The following is a 20,304-nucleotide window of genomic DNA, read 5'->3' on the forward strand; positions in this document are numbered from 1 at the left end:
AGAAGTGCCTTGAGGGATAAAAAATCCTAAAATAATTACAAAATTTGCTGGAGAAGTTGGTGAATTGACTATTGAGCATATTGCTCGATATTTGGTCGAGATAGGCAATTTAGCCAATGATGAGAATATGAAAATGAAGTTCTTTCCTTCTTCGCTAATGAAGAATGCATTTACTTGGTTTTCAAATCTCAGGCCCAATTCGATGGTGACTTGGACACAGTTGGAGAGTGCTTTCTACTCTCAATTTTATTGAGGAGAATTGAACGTAACAATTACTGACCTGGTGGCTTTAAAATGTGATGATGGAGAAACAATTGATGATTATATGATTCGTTTCAAAAATGCTTAGAGTCGATGTTATATATCTCTTCCAGAGAGTGAAGTAGTAAAGATCGCAACTATGGGGTTAGGGTTTTATATACGTCGAAAATTGCTTAACGTTCATATATCTGATTTGGCCCATTTGGCTGAAAGGGTGCGCCAGGTAGAAATTCTCTGAAAGAAAAAAAGAAGTATAAAATTGAGAGAAATTTGAAAAGTAAATCATTTTCTCGAAAGGAGATAGTGCGATATGTTGCAATGGGGTCCTCGAGTGAGGAATCTGATTTTGAAATAGAAGTCGATTTGGCTTAATTAAAGAAAGGGCCACCTTATATTTGTTCTTTACTTAAGAAAATCTCGAATGTTGATAAATCTAGTGATTCGAAACATAAGAGTGGAAAAAAGTATAGTTTTGATATTTTGAAATTGGATCAAATATTTGATGTGTTGCTTAAAGATAAATAGTTAATCTTGCGAGAGGTGATAGGCAAAATTGTGACTCATACTTTTCACAACTCGAACAATTCCTGGCAACGGCTCCAAAAACTTGGTGCACAATACCATGGTTCACACACATTCTTCACAATTTCGCACAACTAACCAGCAAGTACACTGGGTCGTCCAAGTAATAAACCTTACGTGAGTAAGGGTCGATCCCACGGAGATTGTTGGTATGAAGCAAGCTATGGTCATCTTGTAAATCTCAGTCAGGCGGATTCTAATGGTTATAATGGTTTTCGAATATAGAGATAAGTAAAGCATAAAATAAAGATAGAGATACTTATGTAATTCATTGGTGGAGATTTCAGATAAGCGCATGAAGATACTGTGTTCCTTTTGAATCTTTGCTTTCCTACTGCTTTCATCCAATCATTCTTACTCCTTTCCATGGCAAGCTGTATGTTGGGGGATCACCGTTGTCAATGGCTACCGTCCGTTCTCTCAGTGAAAATGGTCCAGGTGTGCTGTCACCGCATGGCTAATCATCTGTCGGTTCTCGATCATGTAGGAATAGGATTTACTATCCTTTTGCATCTGTCACCACGCCCTATAGTCGCGAGTTTGAAGCTCGTCACAGTCATTCAATCCCTGAATCCTACTTGGAATACCACAGACAAGGTTTAGACTTTCTGGATTCTCAAGAATGCTGCCAATGGATTCTAGCTTATACCACGAAGATTCTGATCAAGGAATCCAAGAGATATTCATTCAAGCTTATTTGCATGTAGAACGAAAGTGGTTGTCAGGAACATGTTCATAAGTAAGAATGGTGATGAGCGTCATATAATCATCACATTTATCAGGTTCTTGGGTGCGAATGGATATCTTAGAATAAGAATAAGCGTGAATTGAATAGGAAAACAATAGTACTTTGCATTAATACTCGAGGTACAGCAGAGCTCCACACCTTAATCTATGGTGTGTAGAAACTCCACCGTTGAAAATACATAAGTGATAAAGGTGTTTATTGGTTCCGGCCCCAGAGAGGGAACCAGGATGACCAAGATGTCTAATACAATAATAAAAAGTTCTACTTATACTAAACTAGTTACTAGGTTTACAAAGATAAGTAAATGATGTAGAAATCCACTTTCGGGGCCCACTTTGGTGTGTGCTTGGGCTGAGCTTGAGCTTTACACGTGCATAGGCTTCTCTTGGGGTTAAACGCCAAGTTGTAACGTGTTTTTGGCGTTTAACTCTGGTTTGGGACGTGTTTCTGGTGTTTTATTCCAGAATGCAGCATGGAGCTGGCGTTGAATGCCAGTGTGTGTCATCTAAACTCGAATAAAGTATGGACTATTATATATTGCTGGAAAGCCCTGGATGTCTACATTCCAACGCAATTGAGAGAGCGCCATTTAAAGTTTTGTAGCTCCAGAAAATCCTCTTCGAGTGCAGGGAGGTCAGAATCCAACAGCATCTGTAGTCCTTTTTTAGCCTTCTATCAGATTTTTGCTCAGGTCCTTCAATTTCAACCAAAAAATACCTGAAATCACAGAAAAACATATAAACTCATAGTGAAGTCCAGAAATGTGAATTTTTCATAAAAACTAATAAAAACATCCCTAAAAGTAGCTAGATCCTACTAAAAACTACCTAAAAATAATGCCAAAAAGCGTATAAATTATCCGCTCATCACAACACCAAACTTAAATTGTTGCTTGTCCCCAAGCAAGTGAAAATCAAATAGGATAAAAAGAAGAGAATATACTATAAATCCCAAAATATCAATGAATATTAGTTCTAATTAGATGAGCGGGACTTGTAGCTTTTTGCTTCTGAACAGTTTTGGCATCTCACTTTTTTTCAGTATTACCACCGGATACATAAATGTCACAGACACATGACTGGGTGTAGCTTTTCAGATTGTGAGTCAGCTTTGCTAAAGTCCCCAGTTAGAGGTGTCCAGGGTTCTTAAGCACACTCTTTTTGCTCTGGATCATGACTTTAACCACTCAGTCTCAAGCTTTTCACTTGGACCTGCATGCCACAAGCACATGGTTAGGGACAGCTTGATTCTGCCGCTTAGGCCAGGATTTTATTCCTTTAGGGCCTCCTATCCATTGATGCTCAAAGCCTTGGATCCTTTTTATCCTTGCCTTTTGGTTTTAAGGGCCATTGGCTTTTTCTGCTTTCTTTTTCTCTTTCTTTCTCTTGTTTTTGCAAGCTTTGTTATTCATTGCTTTTTCTTGCTTCAAGAATCAATTTTATAATTTTTCAGATCATCAATAATATTTCTCTTTTTCATCATTCTTTCAAGAGCCAACAATTTTAACATTCATAAACAATAAGATAAAAAATATGCACTGTTCAAGCATTCATTTAGAAAACAAAAAGTATTGTCACCACATTAATATAATTAAACTAATTTCAAGGATGAATTCAAAACTCATGTACTTCTTGTTCTTTTGTATTAAAAACATTTTTTATTTAAGAAAGGTGAGGGATTCATGGAATTATTCATATCTTTAAGACATAGACACTAGACACTAATGATCATGTAATGGAGACACAAACATAGACAAACATGAAGTTCGAAAACCAAAAACAGAAAGATAAGAACAAGGAAGTTAAGGAATGAGTCCACCTTAGTATGGGTGGGGTCTTCCTCTTGAAGAACCAATGGAACGCCTAAGCTCCTCTATGTCTCTTCCTTGCCATTGTTGCTCCTCCCTCATAGCTCTTTGATCTTCTCTAATCTCATGGAGAATGATGGAGTGCTCTTGGTGCTCCACCCTTAATTGGTTCATGTCATGACTCAATCCTTCTAGAGAAGTGTTGAGTTGTTCCCAATAGTTGTTTGGAGGAAAATGCATCCCTTGAGGCATCTCAGGGATTTCTTGATGATGAGCTTCCTCATGCGTTTCTTGAGATCCATGAATGGGCTCTCTTGTTTGCTCCATCCTCTTCTTAGTGATAGGCTTGTCCTCTTCAATGAGGATGTCTCCTTCTATGACAACTCCAGCTAAGTTGCATAGATGGCAAATGAGATGAGGAAAAGCTAGCCTTGCCAAGGTGGAGGGCTTTTCGGCTACTTTGTAGACTTCTAGAGAGATGACTTCATGAACATCTACTTCCTCTCCAATCATGATGTTATGGATCATGATGGCCCGATCCACAGTTACTTCGGATCGGTTGCTAGTGGGGATGATGGAGTGTTGGATGAACTCCAACCATCCTCTAGCTACAAGCTTAAGGTCCAGTCTTCTCAATTGAACCAGCTTGCCTTTTGAGAGTCTCTTTTTCATTGAGCTCCTTCCACACATATATCCTTGAGGACTTGGTCCAACCTTTGATCAAAGTTGACCCTTCTAGTGTAGGGGCGTGCGTCTTATTGCATTATAGGCAACTTGAACGCCAACCTTACGTTCTCCGGACTGAAATCTAAGCATTTTCTCCGAACCATTGTAAGCCAATTCTTTGGGTTTGGGTTCATGCTTTGATCATGGTTCCTAGTGATCCATGCATTTGCATAGAACTCTTGAACCGTTAAGATTCAGACTTGTTGAATAGGAATGGAGAGAACTTTCCATCCTTTTCTTCTAATCTCTTGTCAGATCTCCGGATATTCGCCCTTTTTGAGCTTAAAAGGGACCTCAAGGATCACCTTTTTCTTGGCCACAACTTCAGAGAAGTGGTCTTGATGGGCTTTTGAGATGAATCTCTCCATCTCCCATGACTCAAAGGTGGAAGCAATTGCCTTCCCTTTCCTCTCTCTTGAGGTTTCTCTGGCCTTAGGTGCCATCAATGGTTATGAAAAAACAAAAAAGCTGTGCTTTTACCACATCAAACTTAGAATGTTGTTCACCCTGGAGCAAAAGAAAAAAGAATAGAAGAAGAAGAAGAAGATATAGAGGAGAGGGAGAGAGGTTTGGGTTTTGGCCAAGGGGGAGAAGAGAGGGTTGTATTGTGTGAAAATGAAGAAGGATGGAGGGGTTTATATAGTGGAGGGAGAGGGGTTTGGGTTTGGTCATTTAGGGTGGGTTTGGGTGGGAAAGAGATTTTGAATTTGAAGGTAGGTGGGGTTTATGGGGAAGAGTAGATGGATGTGATTGGTGAAGGGGTAATGGGGAAGAGAGATTGAGGTGATTGGTGAAGGGCATAATGTTATTGGATTGTGTGAATAAGAGAAAAGTGGGGTAGGTGGGGATCCTGTGGGGTCCACAGATCCTGAGGTGATCCTGTGGGGTCTACAGATCTTGAGGTGTAAAGGGTTTTTCATCCCTGCACCTTTTTAGGTGTGTAAAACGCTCTCTGTATGCAATCTTGGCATTTAACGCCAGATTGTAGCTTGTTTCTGGCGTTAAACGCCCAAATGTAGTCTGCTTCTGGCGTTTAACGCCAGCCTGATGCTTGTTTCTGGCGTTAAATGCCAGATAGATGCTTGTTTCTAGCGTTAAACGCCAGACAGATGCTTGTTTCTAGCGTTTAAACGCCAGACAGCTCTTCTTCCAGGGTGTGCTTTTTCTTCTGCTATTTTTGATTCTATTTTTAATTTTTGCAATTGTTTTGTGACTCCACATGATCATAAACCTAATAAAATATAAAAGAACAATAGAAATATAGATAAATAAAAATTGGGTTGCCTCCCAATAAGCGCTTCTTTAATGTCAATAGCTTGACAGTGAGCTCTCATGGAGCTTCACAAATGTTCAGAGCATGATGAGGGCCTCCCAACACCAAACTTAGAGTTTGAATGTGGGGGTTTCTCAACACCAAACTTAGAGTTTGGTTGTGGCCTCCCAACACCAAACTTCGAGTTTGATTGTGGGGGCTTTGTTTGACTCTGTATTGAGAGAAGCTTTTCATGCTTCCTCTCCATGGTTGCAGAGGAAGATCCTTGAGCTTTAAACACAAGGTAGTCCCCATTCAATTGAAGGACTAGCTCTCCTCTGTCAACATCAATCATAGCTCCTGCTGTGGCTAAGAAGGGTCTTACAAGGATGATGCATTCATCTTCATCCTTCCTAGTGTCTAGGATTATGAAATCAGCAGGGATGTAAAGGCCTTTAACCTTCACTAACACATCCTCTACCAATCCATAAGTTTGTTTTATTGACTTATCTGCCATCTCTAATGAGATTCTTGCAGCTTGTACCTAAAAGATCCCCAGTTTCTCCATTACAGAGAGTAGCATAAGATTTATACCTGACCCCAGGTCACACAGAGCCTTCTCAAAGGTCATGGTGCCTATGGTACAGGGTATTAAGAATTTACCAGCATCTTGTTTCTTTTGAGATAAAGTTTGCTGAACCCATGTATTTAGTTCACTAATGAGCAAGGGAGGTTCATCTTCCCAAGTCTCATTACCAAACAACTTGGCATTCAGCTTTATGATGGCTCCTAGATATTAAGCAACTTGCTCTTCAGTTACATCTTCAACCTCTTCAGAGGAAGAATAGTTCTTAGAGCTCATGAATGGCAGAAGGAAGTTTAATGGAATCTCTATGGTCTCTATATGAGCCTCAGATTCCTTTAGTCCTCAATAGGGAACTTGATGCCAGGGCATCTAGGCCAGTTTCACTGACCTTTTCTTTACTGTTTTAGGGTAGTTTCATGCATTTTCCTAGTGAATAAGGCAAGTTTTCGGTGAAAATACACTTACACCTTCATTTAAGCAACTATTGTGAATTTTGCATGATTTCATGAGATTTTTGCCAGAATTGCATGAGAATTTGATGATGCATAATCTCATGACTTTAGCTAGAGCTTTGATGCACTTTAATTGCTTGATTTCAGGACAAATGAAGCATGGAAGAACCACGTTAGCATTCACGTTAACTTAGTAAACGTGACTACTAACATGGGATGGCAAAGAACTTGCAACGTTAATGAGAAAAGTGATCACCAATAACACCTGCGAAGCCATTCATAGCTTACGTTAAGAGCCACGTTAACTAAGTTAATGTGGTACTTAACGTAGAAGAAAAATAATACTCCACGTTAACGAGAAACATGAACTCCAATAACGTTTCTCCTCAACGTTAGTGGTAAAAGTGAACACCACTAACATTGGGAAACTAGGCAATGCCCCACGTTAAGAGTCATGTTAACTTAGTTAACGTGAACTCTAACGTGGAAGAGGATCAACAACACCAATGTTAGTGACACTCATTTTTTTCACTAATGTTGGATCATTAGCATTGCCTACGTTAACTCTCACATTAAGATTGTTAACGTGAGTGTTAACGTGGAGTTGAATTCAAAGAACCAACGTTAGTGACACTCACTTTTGTCACTAACGTTGGGAGATGGCTTCATTACTACGTTAAGAGCCACGTTAACTTAGTTAACGTGGGTTCTAACGTAGGGACTTAAGGTAATTGGAGCATTAGTGACAAAGGTGAGTGTCACTAATGCTCTCAAAGGTGATAGAGACCCACGTTAAGAGCTACGTTAGCCAAGCTAACGTGAAATCTAACATAGGGGCAAGAGGCAAGCAACGTTAATGGAAAAAGTGATTCCCATTAACGTTTGTGAAAAGGGTCTCAAGCCAACGTTAATGGGAAAAGTGAGTCCCATTAACGTTGGCCAAGGATTGAGTAAGAAACGTTAGAAGTCACGTTAAGATTTCTAACGTTGGAATTAACGTGGGTATATAAGGGTGGAACGTTAGTGGAAAAAGTGAATGCCACTAACGTTCTCGCACTCAAAATATTACCCAACGTTATTCCCACTAAATGCCCAAGCCTAATTCTTATTTCTCTGCAAGCTGGGCCCACTAAAGATGAGAATTGCTTCAACTCAAGGTCCAGAGCCCACATCCAAGACTTGAAGAACTCACTAGAAGATCATGAGGAGTAGTATAAATAGGAGTAATTTTGAACTAGAGAGAGGCTTAGCACTTTTGGGAACTACTCTCTGCATATTTACTTTTCTGTACTTCTAGCAAGGATTCTTCTTTTCTGCCATTTTTGATTCCTAGAGCTATGAACAACTAAACCCCTTTCATTGGGTTAGGGAGCTCTGTTGTAATTTGATGGATCAATTATAGTTTTCATTCTTCTTCTTCTTTCTTTTCTCTTGATCTTACTAGAAAGCTTTCGATCTTAATTCAATTGGTTAGTTGTCTTAGAAAAGAAACTCTCCATAATTGGATTTTCTCTGAACCTTGGAAGAGGAATGAGGAAATCATGATAGAAATACTTTCTCATGTTGGACCAAATTGGGGTTTGGATGGATATTGTGACATTTAATCCTCCCAACACTTTGATTTGGAAACACATGTGGTATAATCAGTGACCACACTTTCATCTCTTCCCATGAGCAATTAAATCAAGGAATTGGGCAATTGTTCAAGCTTAGAGAGATTGGATTGCCAAAGAATTGGGATCCAATCACTTAAGATTGCCAAGGAGATTAATGAATGCATTGATTGAGGAAGAGATGAGAATGAACTTGATCCGGAGAATGCAACATCTCCTAAACCCAATGATCTCCCCATTTCTGATCTTACCCATTCTATTTACTTTCTGCCATTTAAATTCCTACTCATTATCCCAACTCCCCATTTAAGATTCTGCACTTTAATTTCTGTTATTTACTTCCTAGTCATTTAAATTCCTGCATCTCAATCTCAATTCTGTTTAGCTTAACTAGCATATTCTTCTAATTAAAGTTGCTTGACCAATCAATCCCTGTGGGATTTGACCTCACTCTATTGTGAGTTTTACTTGACGACAATTCGGTATACTTGCCGAAGGGAAATTTGTTGAGAGACAAGTTTTCATGCATCAAGTTTATCGCGCCGTTGCCGGGGATTGATTTTGAATCAACAATGATTAAGTTAGAAGATCACTAGATTGAGCATTTTTTATATATGTTTTGTTATTAGTTTTGTATTATTCAGTCAATTTACCTGAGTTCGTTTTTAATTTCTTCTTCACCCCCTATACCCTCTCTATTTTCTATTCTCTTTTTCTTAGTTGATCATAATTCAGCTCACTAACCCACTAACTGTTTGATAAATTGTATCACTCACACTAACAATCATTCTAACAAGAATAATCTTCACTATACCTCCTGTTGTGCAATCTGTTTGTTGTATGACAGGGAGAAGAGAAGGAGTCTCAACATCCTTTGATTCAGAACCTGAAAGAACCCTTTGGAGACTAAGAAGGGAGGCAAGAGGAAAGAGGATTGTTGGTGCTGAGGAAGAGGAAGAGTATTTCAAACCCAACATGGAAGAGAATTTGGAGAATAATCATGAAGAAGAAGCTCATAATCATGCCAGAGAAGGCGATGTAAACCGGGCTGGGCAAGAAAGGAGGGTCTTAGGATCCTATATCAACCCTAATTCAGGAAACTGTGGAAGCAGCATTCAGAAGCCCACCATACATGCCAACAATTTCGAGCTAAAATCTCAGCTCATCACCCTGGTGCAGAATAATTGTTCATTTAGAGGAGGTGCTCAAGAATATCCTAATCAACACTTGACCACCTTCTTGGGGATTTGTGACACAGTGAAGTCCAATTTAGTCCACCTGGATGTCTATAGGCTGCTCTTGTTCCCTTTTTCACTAAGGGACAAGGCATCCAAATGGCTTGAATCCTTCCCAAAGGAAAGCTTAACTAATTGGGAAGAAGTGGTGAACAAGTTTTTAGCAAGATTTTATCCTCCTCAAAGGATCAATAGGCTAAGAACTGAGGTGCAGACTTTTATACAACAAGATGGTGAGACACTTTATGAAGCATGGGAGAGATTCAAAGACTTGACAAGGAGATGCCAACCAGAGATGTTTAATGAGTGGGTTCAACTTCACATCTTCTATGAAGGTCTCTCCTATGAGTCAAAGAAGGCTATGGATCATTCATCAGGAGGCTCTTTAAACAAGACGAAAACCATTGAAGAAGCCATAGATGTCATTGAAACAGTTGCTGAGAATGACTACTTCTATGCCTCCGAAAGAAGTAACACTAGAGGAGTAATGGAGCAGAACCACATGGATGCACTGTTTGCCCAAAACAAGATGATCACCAAGCAGCTAGCAGATCTTACCAAGAAGGTGGAAGAGAACCAAGTTGCAGTAGCCATCACCTCATCACCAACTCAAGAAGGAGTAAACATAGGAGAAGAAGGTGACTGAGAACAAGCCAACTATGTGGGAAACTCACCTAGACAAGTCCATGATCCATACTCCAAAACTTACAACTCTGGATGGAGAAATCACCCCAACTTTGGATGGGAAAATCAATAAGACCAAGGGCAAGATCAGAGACGCCACAACTTCAACTCCAACAACAATGCTACTCATCAAAACACCTCATAGAGATATTACCAACGTCCATCTAACCAATCTTCTCAACCACCTAATCTCAACCTACCATCATTGACAGATGATAGGCTTTCAAAGATTGAGGCTCTACTTGAAAACATATGCAAAGAAGTCCAAGACAACAAAGTGTTTAAGGAAGAAGTGCGAGCTAATATCAAGAACCAAGGAGAAAACATCAAGAGATTGGAATCCCAAGTAGGGTACCTATCTCAACAAATTCCCAAACCCACTGATGGATTCTCTAGTGATACAGAGAAGAATCCAAGAGGAGAAACAAAGAACGTGAGATGGGAAGAATGCAAAATGATAACCACAAGTGATGAGGGGAGTATAAATGGAGTAGAACACCTTCAAAATAACCAAAAGGAAAGCCAGGAGGAAGGAAGCTATGCAACTCAGCTTACACCCAAGGAAGAGCTAAAGAAGAAGGAGGTAGTGAACCCATATGCACCTTTTCCCCACATGCTTAAAGGTGGTGTAGCAGGGAGAATGTACTCAAGGTTTCTTGATATGTTTGCATCTCTAGATGTAAATATACCATTCATTAAAGCCCTCCAACATATGCCTTTCTACATCAAGTATATAAAGGAGCTACTATCCAGAAAAAGTCCATTGAAGGGGGGACAAATAATCAAGATGAACAGAGATTGTAGTGCTCTCATTCAACCAGGGCCACCCACAAAGAAGGAGGATCCAGGGAGTTTCCACATTCCTTGTGCCATAGGAGAAACAATGATTGACAAAGGGCTTTGTGACTTGGGAGCAAGCATCAACCTAATGCCTCTCTCCCTCATGAAGAAGCTTCAAATCAATGAACTAACTCCTATTGATGTAATTATCAGATTGGCTGACAAAACTCAAAAACAAGCAATAGGGGTGGTTGAAAATGTACTGGTGAAGGTTGGGAGCTACTATCTTCCCACAGATTTTGTTGTTCTGAAAATGGATGAGAATCCTATTTACCCCCATCATTCTGGGAAGACCCTTCCTAGGCACAGCTAGAGCACTCATAGATGTAGAACGAGGAGAGTTAGTGTTGAGAATACATGATGAGCAGCTCACTTTCAATGTCTTTAAACCCTCACAAGAAGCAGATCATGAAGACAATAAGTTGATGGAGGAGCCAAACAAGGAAGTACAAACAACACACTTGGAAGCCTCATTAGTTGGGAAGCCATATAGTAAAGAAGAACTATGTTCAAGGATGATCCAAGGGGAACCAGAACCATCAGAGTCATGCAAGATCAATAATAAGAATCCACTAGAGAAAGAATCCATAGAAAACAAGACAACAGCAATGGAAACAAAGAAGAAAGTTCCAAGGGGATGGAGAAATAAGAAAATTCCTACAAAAAATTTCTCACCAGGTGATGAAGTGATTTCTACATACTTTCCATCTATACCACCTCACCTCCCCACTATTCCATCTCAGCTTCCCCCAGTGTATACCATCAACAAAATCATGTCCTTAGAGCATATGGAGCTTATCAACAAAGCTAATGGACATAGGTTCACTGCAAGAGGGGAGGACTTCAAGCACTACCAACCACCTTGACAAGGGACAATCGTCAAGCTAATGACGTTAAAGAAGTGGTTCATGGGAGGCAACCCATGTTCTATGCTCTTCTTTTAATTCTCTAATAATAGTAACAAAACAATTTCCATGGAATTTCAATTCAACTTTGACATCTAATATAAAGTTCCTCTACATGCAACGTATAGTACATGATAAGTATGGTGTTCAAACACATCAATTGAGGTTTGAACACACCCTATGAGGAAAATTCATTTCCCAAACTTGTTGCACCTGTGATAAAAAACAAGTTTGGTGTACTAGCGTGCATGCTTGAGAAGCTTAATAATTGATTGAGTTGCATCTATGGAAAGCAAAAAAAAAAAATATTGTTAGTTCACATTTTTTTCCCACCAAAAATTTCAAATAACCCATAGCATTTTCTTTTCGTATGTAGGGAATCAAAAAGGACATTGATAGCACCTGATAGGACAATTGAGGAAGGGAAATTCGGCCACTACACCAAGGGAATTTCACACTTGTCCTCACAGGGAATGTCCTTGGAAGTGTTGCCATGCAACATTGGGAGTGGACAATCTTAAGGACCGAACTAAAACCCCTTGGGAAGTAGTGTCTTGAAAGGATGAGAAAGAGTCATCTTGAAAACCAAATTACTCAATTCATAAATATGACGATCCTTGTGCTCACCTTGCACCAAACCCCAACCGTTCACCATCAAGACCGTGCAATTGATCTACACCATTCAACTACCACCACCCATCTATATAAAGAACCTTCACCAATCCAGCCTCTCTCAAAGATTCATTAAACGAACCTTTTCTCCTTTTTCTCAAAACACATTCCTTCAAGACTCATTCTACCTCAACCCAACCGAACTCCATCTTCAACACTTTAACCTTTACTATTCAATTCTCAATCATGGCAGCATCAAGCTTCAAGAGGCGAAGGGGAAAGGAACCAATGGAGCAGTCCTCCTTCGACACCGGGAGATTCAAGACAGCCTTCCATGAGATCGAGTTCGAGCGAATAAAGGACAAGAAGATACTGCCTGAATCAACCTTCCAGTTCGATGAAGATGAGTGTCCACAAATTTGGGAGAAGATTGAAAAGAGGGGTTGGAAAAAGCTCACTAACCCAGAAGCAAGAGCAAATGCAAACCTCATCAAGGAATTTTATGCAAATGTGGTTAGAGAAGACAAGACCACAGCCCCCACCTTCAAGAGCTATGTAAGAGGAATAGAGGTGGATTTTAGCCCCAATGCAATCACTAGAGTTCTCCACTTGAAATCCCCACGTTTTGTTGAGCTTGGTTACCAAGAAAGAATAAATAAGGGCGCCAACAATGATGAATTAGAAGAGATCGTGGGTGACATATGCATTGTGGGATCTGACTGGGAAAGGTATTCAGATAAGAGACCCCGGTTCATCAGGAGAGGAGACCTCATCCCGGAAGCCAAGGGTTGGTTTGAGCTTGTGAGACGATCTATCCTTCCAGCAGCTTCTGAGGTCAATATTACTCGAGCTACCATGGTACATTGCTTGATAAAGGGTGGAAGCATCAATGTGCATGAAATTATAGCTGAAGGAATCCAAGAATCAGCCGAGAAGAAGGATTCAGGTGCTAGACTTTGGTACCCCAGCACCATCCTTAGATTATGCATGAAAGCCAAGGTAGTCTTTGAGGACAGCAATCCAACTTGGATAGGTCTTGGGAGATCACTTACACTCCAATGCATAACCCATGTGACTCCAGCTCAACAGCAGAAAAGACCCCATCTAAGGAAGAGGACATCAGAAGAAGCACAAGAGGAAGAGCCTCTCCAAGGAGAACCCCAACCCACGAAATATCATCAAGAAGGATATCATGACCCAACCAACATCAACTTGGGTCACATCCGAGGAGCCATTGATGATTTTTCAAGGATATACATGGAAGGACAAGAACAACAACTGCAACTTCAATTTCAGAGAATGGATCGGCAAGAGGAAATGCTAACAAATTGGATGAATCAACAAAGGGAATGGCAGAAACAGCTAATGGAGCAGCAACAAGAGCACTATTCCCAGCTTACTCAAGCCATCAATCAAGTGTCTGAAAGGCAAGAAAGCCAAGATAAACACCTCCAGGAACTCAATCAACGACAGATGAATCAGATGAAAGCATTCAACGAATTTAGTGCGCTAAATGAAGGAAGGCAACTGCATCGAGAAGAATTCAGCATCAACACTCAGGCAAAGTTAAATTATGTGGTTAAGCATATGCATCACTTGCACCCTGACATCCTAAGCTATGAGACAGTTCGTAAGAACTTAACTGAACAAGAGGAAGGGAAGGTGAAACAGCAAAAGGAAGCATTAAAGAAGAAGATGGAAGATGCTGGTTTTTGGAAAAAGTTGATGGAGAAGCGCAAGGGGAATGGAGACTCAAGTAATCAAGGAGAATCCCAAGGGAGCAGAAGAGAAGAGCAAGCCAACAAGTGAAAGGTGGTGAAGTTCATTCTTAGTACTTTCTTTTTCAAAGCTTTAAATAAGGAAAATCATGTATGAAATAGAACATGCTTCCATGGTAGCTTAGGATTTTCAATTATGCATTTAAGTTTCATTGCTTAGGTTTATGTTATTGAGCCTAATGTCTTGAATGCTCACTTTCATCCTTTTTACTTGTATGCTTGTCTCTTTAAGTTAATCAAAAAAAATGTTATGGGAACAACAAGAGTGGAGTCATTTTGTGAAGTGCATTCTGAATGTTTGTGGTAGGATGATTAGTAAGCTAAGTTGGTTCACCAAGAAAGGAAAGAAAACAACTATCCATCCTAAGTCCTATGTTTGAGACACATTCTTTGAGGCTAGCTAACCAATAAGATCCCAACAAGAAAAGAAAAAGAGTAATTCAAATGAAAATAAGAAAGGAAACACAATAAGAAACAATGCTAGGCACCAAGGGTTTCAAAATTGAGGCATGTGTCTGTGGTGTTTATGTACAAGGGATATACTTGGATGAATAAGCTCTTAGGGGTGCCTTATCACTTGGTAACTTGGATTAACTAATCCGGGATTATCAGCTGGAAGTCCACTATCAAGAGTAACCCTTGTTACAGAGCACTTAGTAACCTAAAAGAGGTGCTGGACACCAAGGTCTCAAGAAAGAAGAATAACTAACCATGTGCCTGTGGTGTGTATGTATGAGGGAAAGAGACTTGAGGGAGTAAGTCCTTAGGGGTGTCTTATCACCTAGCACCTTAAAACCAACTGGTTTGGGAGTGTTGGCTGAAAGCTTATCATAAAGAGTCGCCCTCTTACAAAGCACCTAGCAAAAAGAAAAATAAACTTTGGAAAAAGAAGAGAAGGATCAATAAGAAAGAAGCCTCAAGGGATGCAATCAAGAGAGTGACTAGGGATCTGATAAAGGCTTGAAACCTAAAAGGAAAGAACCTAAGTTGCTATGCATGAAACTCCATGAACCAGGAATGCTACTTCCATTTTATCTTCTTGTTCTTTCATTTCATTTTTCTTATACTTCAATACTTGCTTAGGGACAAGCAAGCTTTAAGTTTGGTGTTGTGATGCCAGGGCATCTAGGCTAGTTTCACTGACCTTTTCTTTACTGTTTTAGGGTAGTTTCATGCATTTTCCTAGTGAATAAGGCAAGTTTTGGGTGAAAATACACTTACACCTTCATTTAAGCAACTATTGTGAATTTTGCATGATTTCATGAGATTTTTGCCAGAATTGCATGAGAATTTGATGATGCATAATCTCATGACTTTAGCTAGAGCTTTGATGCACTTTAATTGCTTGATTTCAGGACAAATGAAGCATGGAAGAACCACGTTAGCATTCACGTGAACTTAGTTAACGTGACTACTAACGTGGGATGGCAAAGAGCTTGCAACGTTAATGAGAAAAGTGATCACCAATAACGCCTGCGAAGCCATTCAAAGCTTACATTAAAAGCCACGTTAACTAAGTTAACGTGGTACTTAACGTAGAAGAAAAAGAGGACTCCACGTTAACGAGAAACATGAACTCCAATAACGTTTCTCCTCAAAGTTAGTGGTAAAAGTGAACACCACTAACGTTGGGAAACTAGGCAATGCCCCACGTTAAGAATCACGTTAACTTAGTTAACGTGAACTCTAACGTGGAAGAGGATCAACAACGCCAACGTTAGTGACACTCACTTTTGTCACTAATGTTAGATCATTAGCATTGCCTACGTTAACTCTCACATTAAGATTGTTAACGTGAGAGTTAACGTGGAGTTGAATTCAAAGAACCAACGTTAGTGACACTCACTTTTGTCACTAACGTTGGGAGATGGCTTCATTACTACGTTAAGAGCCACATTAACTTAGTTAATGTGGGTTCTAACGTAGGGACTTAAGGTAATTGGAGCGTTAGTGACAAAGGTGAGTGTCACTAATACTCTCGAAGGTGATAGAGACCCACGTTAAGAGCTACGTTAGCCAAGCTAACGTGAAATCTAACGTAGGGGCAAGAGGCAAGCAACGTTATTTGAAAAACTGATTCCCATTAACATTTGCGAAAAGGGGCACAAGCCAACGTTAATGGGAAAAGTGAGTCCCATTAACGTTGGCCAAGGATTGAGTAAGAAACGTTAGAAGTCACGTTAAGATTTCTAACGTTGGAATTAACGTGGGTATATAAGGGTGGAACATTAGTGAAAAAAGTGAATGCCACTAACGTTCTCGCACTCAAAATATTACCCAACGTTAATCCCAGTAAATGCCCAAGCCTAATTCTTATTTCTCTGCAAGCTGGGCCCACTAAAGATGAGAATTGCTTCAACTCAAGGTCCAGAGCCCACATCCAAGACTTGAAGAACTCACTAGAAGATTGATGAGCGGATAATTTATAAGCTTTTTGGCATTGTTTTTAGTATGCTTTAGTTAGTTTTTATTATATTTTTATTAGTTTTTATTTAAAATTTACTTTTCTAGACTTTACTATGAGTTTGTGTGTTTTTCTGTGATTTCAGGTATTTTCTGGCTAAAATTGAGAGACTTGAGCAAAAATCTGATTCAGAGGCTAAAAAGGACTGCGGATGCTGTTGGATTCTGACCTCTCTGCCCTTAAAGTAGATTTTCTGGAGCTACAGAAGCCCAATTGGTACGATCTCAATTGCGTTGGAAAGTAGACATCCTGAGCTTTCCATAAATGTATAATAGTCCATACTTTGCCTGAGATTTGATGGCCCAAACCGGCGTTCCAAATCAGCTCAAGAATTCTGGCGTTTAACGCCGGAACTGGCACAAGAATGGGAGTTAAACGCCCAAACTGGCACAAAAGCTGGCGTTTAACTCCAAGAAAAGTCTCTATACATGAAAGCTTCAATGCTCAGCCCAAGCACACACCAAGTGGGCCCGGAAGTGGATCTTTATAAACCCTAAGCTACTAGTTCTTTACAAATAGGACCTTTTGCTATTGTATTAGACATCTTTTGATCACTTTAGATCTTAGGATCATCTTTGAACATCTAGTTCTTAGATCATGGGGGCTGGCCTCACGGCCATGCCTAGACCTTGTTCTTATGTATTTTCAACGGTGGAGTTTCTACACACCATAGATTAATGTTTGGAGCTCTGCTGTACCTCGAGTATTAATGCAATTACTATTGTTCTTCTATTCAATTCAGCTTATTCTTGTTCTAAGATATCACTTGTTCCTCAACTTGATGAATGTGATGATCTGTGACGCTCATCATCATTCTCACCTATGAACGTGTGCCTGACAACCACCTCCGTTCTACCTTAGATTGAGTGGATATCTCTTGGATCCCTTAATCGGAATCTTCGTGGTATAAGCTAGAATTGATGGTGGCATTCAAGAGAATCCGGAAGGTCTAAACCTTGTCTGTGGTATTCTGAGTAGGATTCAAGGATTGAATGACTGTGACGAGCTTCAAACACGCGATTGTGGGGCGTTAGTGACAGACGCAAAAGAATCACTGGATTCTATTCCGACAAGATTGAGAACTGACAGATGAATAGCCGTGCTGTGACAGAGCGCGTTGAACATTTTCACTGAGAGGACGGGACTGTAGCCATTGACAACGGTGATGCCCAACATACAACTTGCCATGGAAAGGAGTAAGAAGGATTGGATGAAGACAGTAGGAAAGCAGAGAGACAGAAGGGACAAAGCATCTCCATACGCTTATCTGAAATTCTCACCAATGAATTGCATAAGTATCTCTATCTTTACTTTATGTTTTATTTATCTTTTAATCATTAATCCTCCATAACCATTTGAATCTGCCTGACTGAGATTTACAAGATGACCATAGCTTGCTTCATACCAACAATCTCCGTGGGATCGACCCTTACTCGCGTAAGGTTTATTACTTGGATGACTCAGTGCCCTTGCTGGTTAGTTGTGCGAAGTTGTGATAAAGAGTTGAGATTGCAATTGAGCGTACCATGTTGATGGCGCCATTGATGATCACAATTTCGTGTACCAAGTTTTTGGCACCGTTGCCAGGGATTGTTTGAGTTTGGACATCTGACGGTTCATCTTGTTGCTTAGATTAGGTATTTTTCTTCAGAATTTTTAAGAATGAATTCTAGAGTTTCAAGGTGATGTTCTTATCATCACCAAAGTTGATTGATTCTCATCAATTTAGCTCTTGAATGTAATGTCCTGCTGAAGCTTGGCTAGCCATGTCTAATCTTATTAGACTAAAGCTTTAGACTAACATTGCATGATTCCTGGAATTCTCATTAAGAATTTTGATATCCTTATTTTTCTTTTCCATATAATTTTTGAAAAATCCAAAAAAAAATTATAAAATCTTAAAACCAAAAATAATTTTATGTTTCTTATTTGAGTCTAGTGTCTAATTTTGAGTTTGGTGTCCATTGCATGTTTTTAGTCTTCTAATTTTCGAAAATTACATGCATTATGTTCTTCATTGATCTTCAAGATGTTCTTGATGATTTCCTTGCTCTGATCTTTAAATTCTCTTGTTTTGTGTGTTTAGTTGTTTCTCATATGCATTCTCAATTTGTTAGTGTCAATAGTATGCAAACTTCTAAGTTTGGTGTCTTGCATGCATTGTTTATTTGATTTTAGTTGCATTTTGAGTATTCCTCATCATTAAAAATTCAAAAAAAATTCTTAATTTATGTCTTTTCAAGTCAATAATACAGAGAATTGAAGATTCAGAACATACAGCAGAGGAATTACACAGAAAAAGCTGGGCGTTCAAAACGCTCAGTGAAGAAGGAAAACTGGCATTTAAACGCCAGCCAAGGTACCTGCTGGGCGTTTAACGCCCAAAAGGGTAGCATTTTGGGCGTTAAATGCCAGAATGGATACCATTCTGGGCGTTTAACGCCAGGATGGCACAAGAGGGAAGATTTTGTTTTTAATTCAAAATTTTTTTAGTTTTCATAATTTTTCAAAATCAAATCTTTTTCAAATTATATCTTTTCAATCATATATTTTCAAAATCAATTTCTTTCCATTTTCAAAAATACTTGCTAACAATTAATGATCTGATTCAACATTTCAAGTATGTTGCCTTTTCTGTTGAGAAAGGTTTAATGTCTGAATCATATCTTTTAAATTTCTTGTTAGCCAAGTCATTAATTTTAAAAATCAAATCTTTTTAAATTGTTTTTCAATCATATTTTTTCAATCATATCTTCTTAATCACATATTTTTCAAAATAGTTTTCAATCATATCTTTTTGCTTTCTAATTTCAAAATCTTTTTTTAAATTTCACTTAATTTCTTTCCCAATCTTAGTTTTCGAAAATCAATTACCATTTTTCAAAATTTTTTTTAACTAATTCACTTTAATTTTTGGAAATTTCTTTTCCTCTTCTCACATCCTTCTATTTATAGACTAACACTCCTCCTCAATGCACAATTCGAACTCTATCCCTCTTGATAAGTTCGAATTCTTCTACCTTCTCCTTCTATTTTTCTTTTCCTCTGACACATCAAGGAATCTCTATACTGTGACATAAAGGATTCCATACTTTCTTGTTCTCTTCTCTTTCATATGAGCAGGAGCAAAGACAAAGGCATTCTTGTTGAAGCTGACCCTGAACCTGAAAGGACCTTGAAGCGAAAGCTAAGAGAAGCTAAAGCACAATTCTCTGTAGAGGACCTAACAGAAATCTTCAAAGAAGAAGACATGGCAGCCAAAAACAACAACAATGCAAACATTGCAAGGAAGGCGCTAGGTGACTTTACTGCACCTACTCCCGACTTCTATGGGAGAAGCATCTCCATCCCTGCCATTGGAGCAAAAAACTTTGAGCTTAAGCCTCAATTAGTTTCTCTAATGCAATAGAATTGCAAGTTCCATAGACTTCCATTGGAAGATCCTCATCAGTTTTTAGCTGAATTCTTGTAAATCTGTGACACTGTCAAGACCAATGGGGTTGACCCTGAGGTCTACAGACTTATGCTATTCCCTTTTGCTGTAAGAGACAGAGCTAGGATATGGTTGGACTCACAACCTAAAGAAAGCCTGAACTCTTGGGAAAAGCTAGTCAATGCTTCTTTGGCAAAGTTCTTTCCACCTCAAAAATTGAGTAAGCTTAGAGTGGATGTCCAAACCTTTAGACAGAAGGAAGGTGAATCCCTCTATGAAGCTTGGGAAAGATACAAACAATTGATCAGAAAGTGTCCTTCTGACAT

General features: G+C 39.2%; 2 non-coding genes across 2 annotated transcripts; both read right to left on the reverse strand.

Annotated features, from left to right (window-relative positions):
• Positions 1-9,455: 9,455 nt before the first annotated feature.
• LOC112713304 (small nucleolar RNA R71) lies at positions 9,456-9,563 on the reverse strand. Its single transcript, XR_003158277.1, has one exon. It is a non-coding gene; the product is annotated as a small nucleolar RNA R71 (small nucleolar RNA).
• A 10,637-nt stretch (positions 9,564-20,200) lies between these two features.
• LOC112713566 (small nucleolar RNA R71) lies at positions 20,201-20,304 on the reverse strand. The gene has a single exon (XR_003158537.1). It is a non-coding gene; the product is annotated as a small nucleolar RNA R71 (small nucleolar RNA).

Source organism: Arachis hypogaea, chromosome 9 (assembly GCF_003086295.3).
Source record: "Arachis hypogaea cultivar Tifrunner chromosome 9, arahy.Tifrunner.gnm2.J5K5, whole genome shotgun sequence".
NCBI classification, from domain to species: domain Eukaryota; kingdom Viridiplantae; phylum Streptophyta; class Magnoliopsida; order Fabales; family Fabaceae; genus Arachis; species Arachis hypogaea.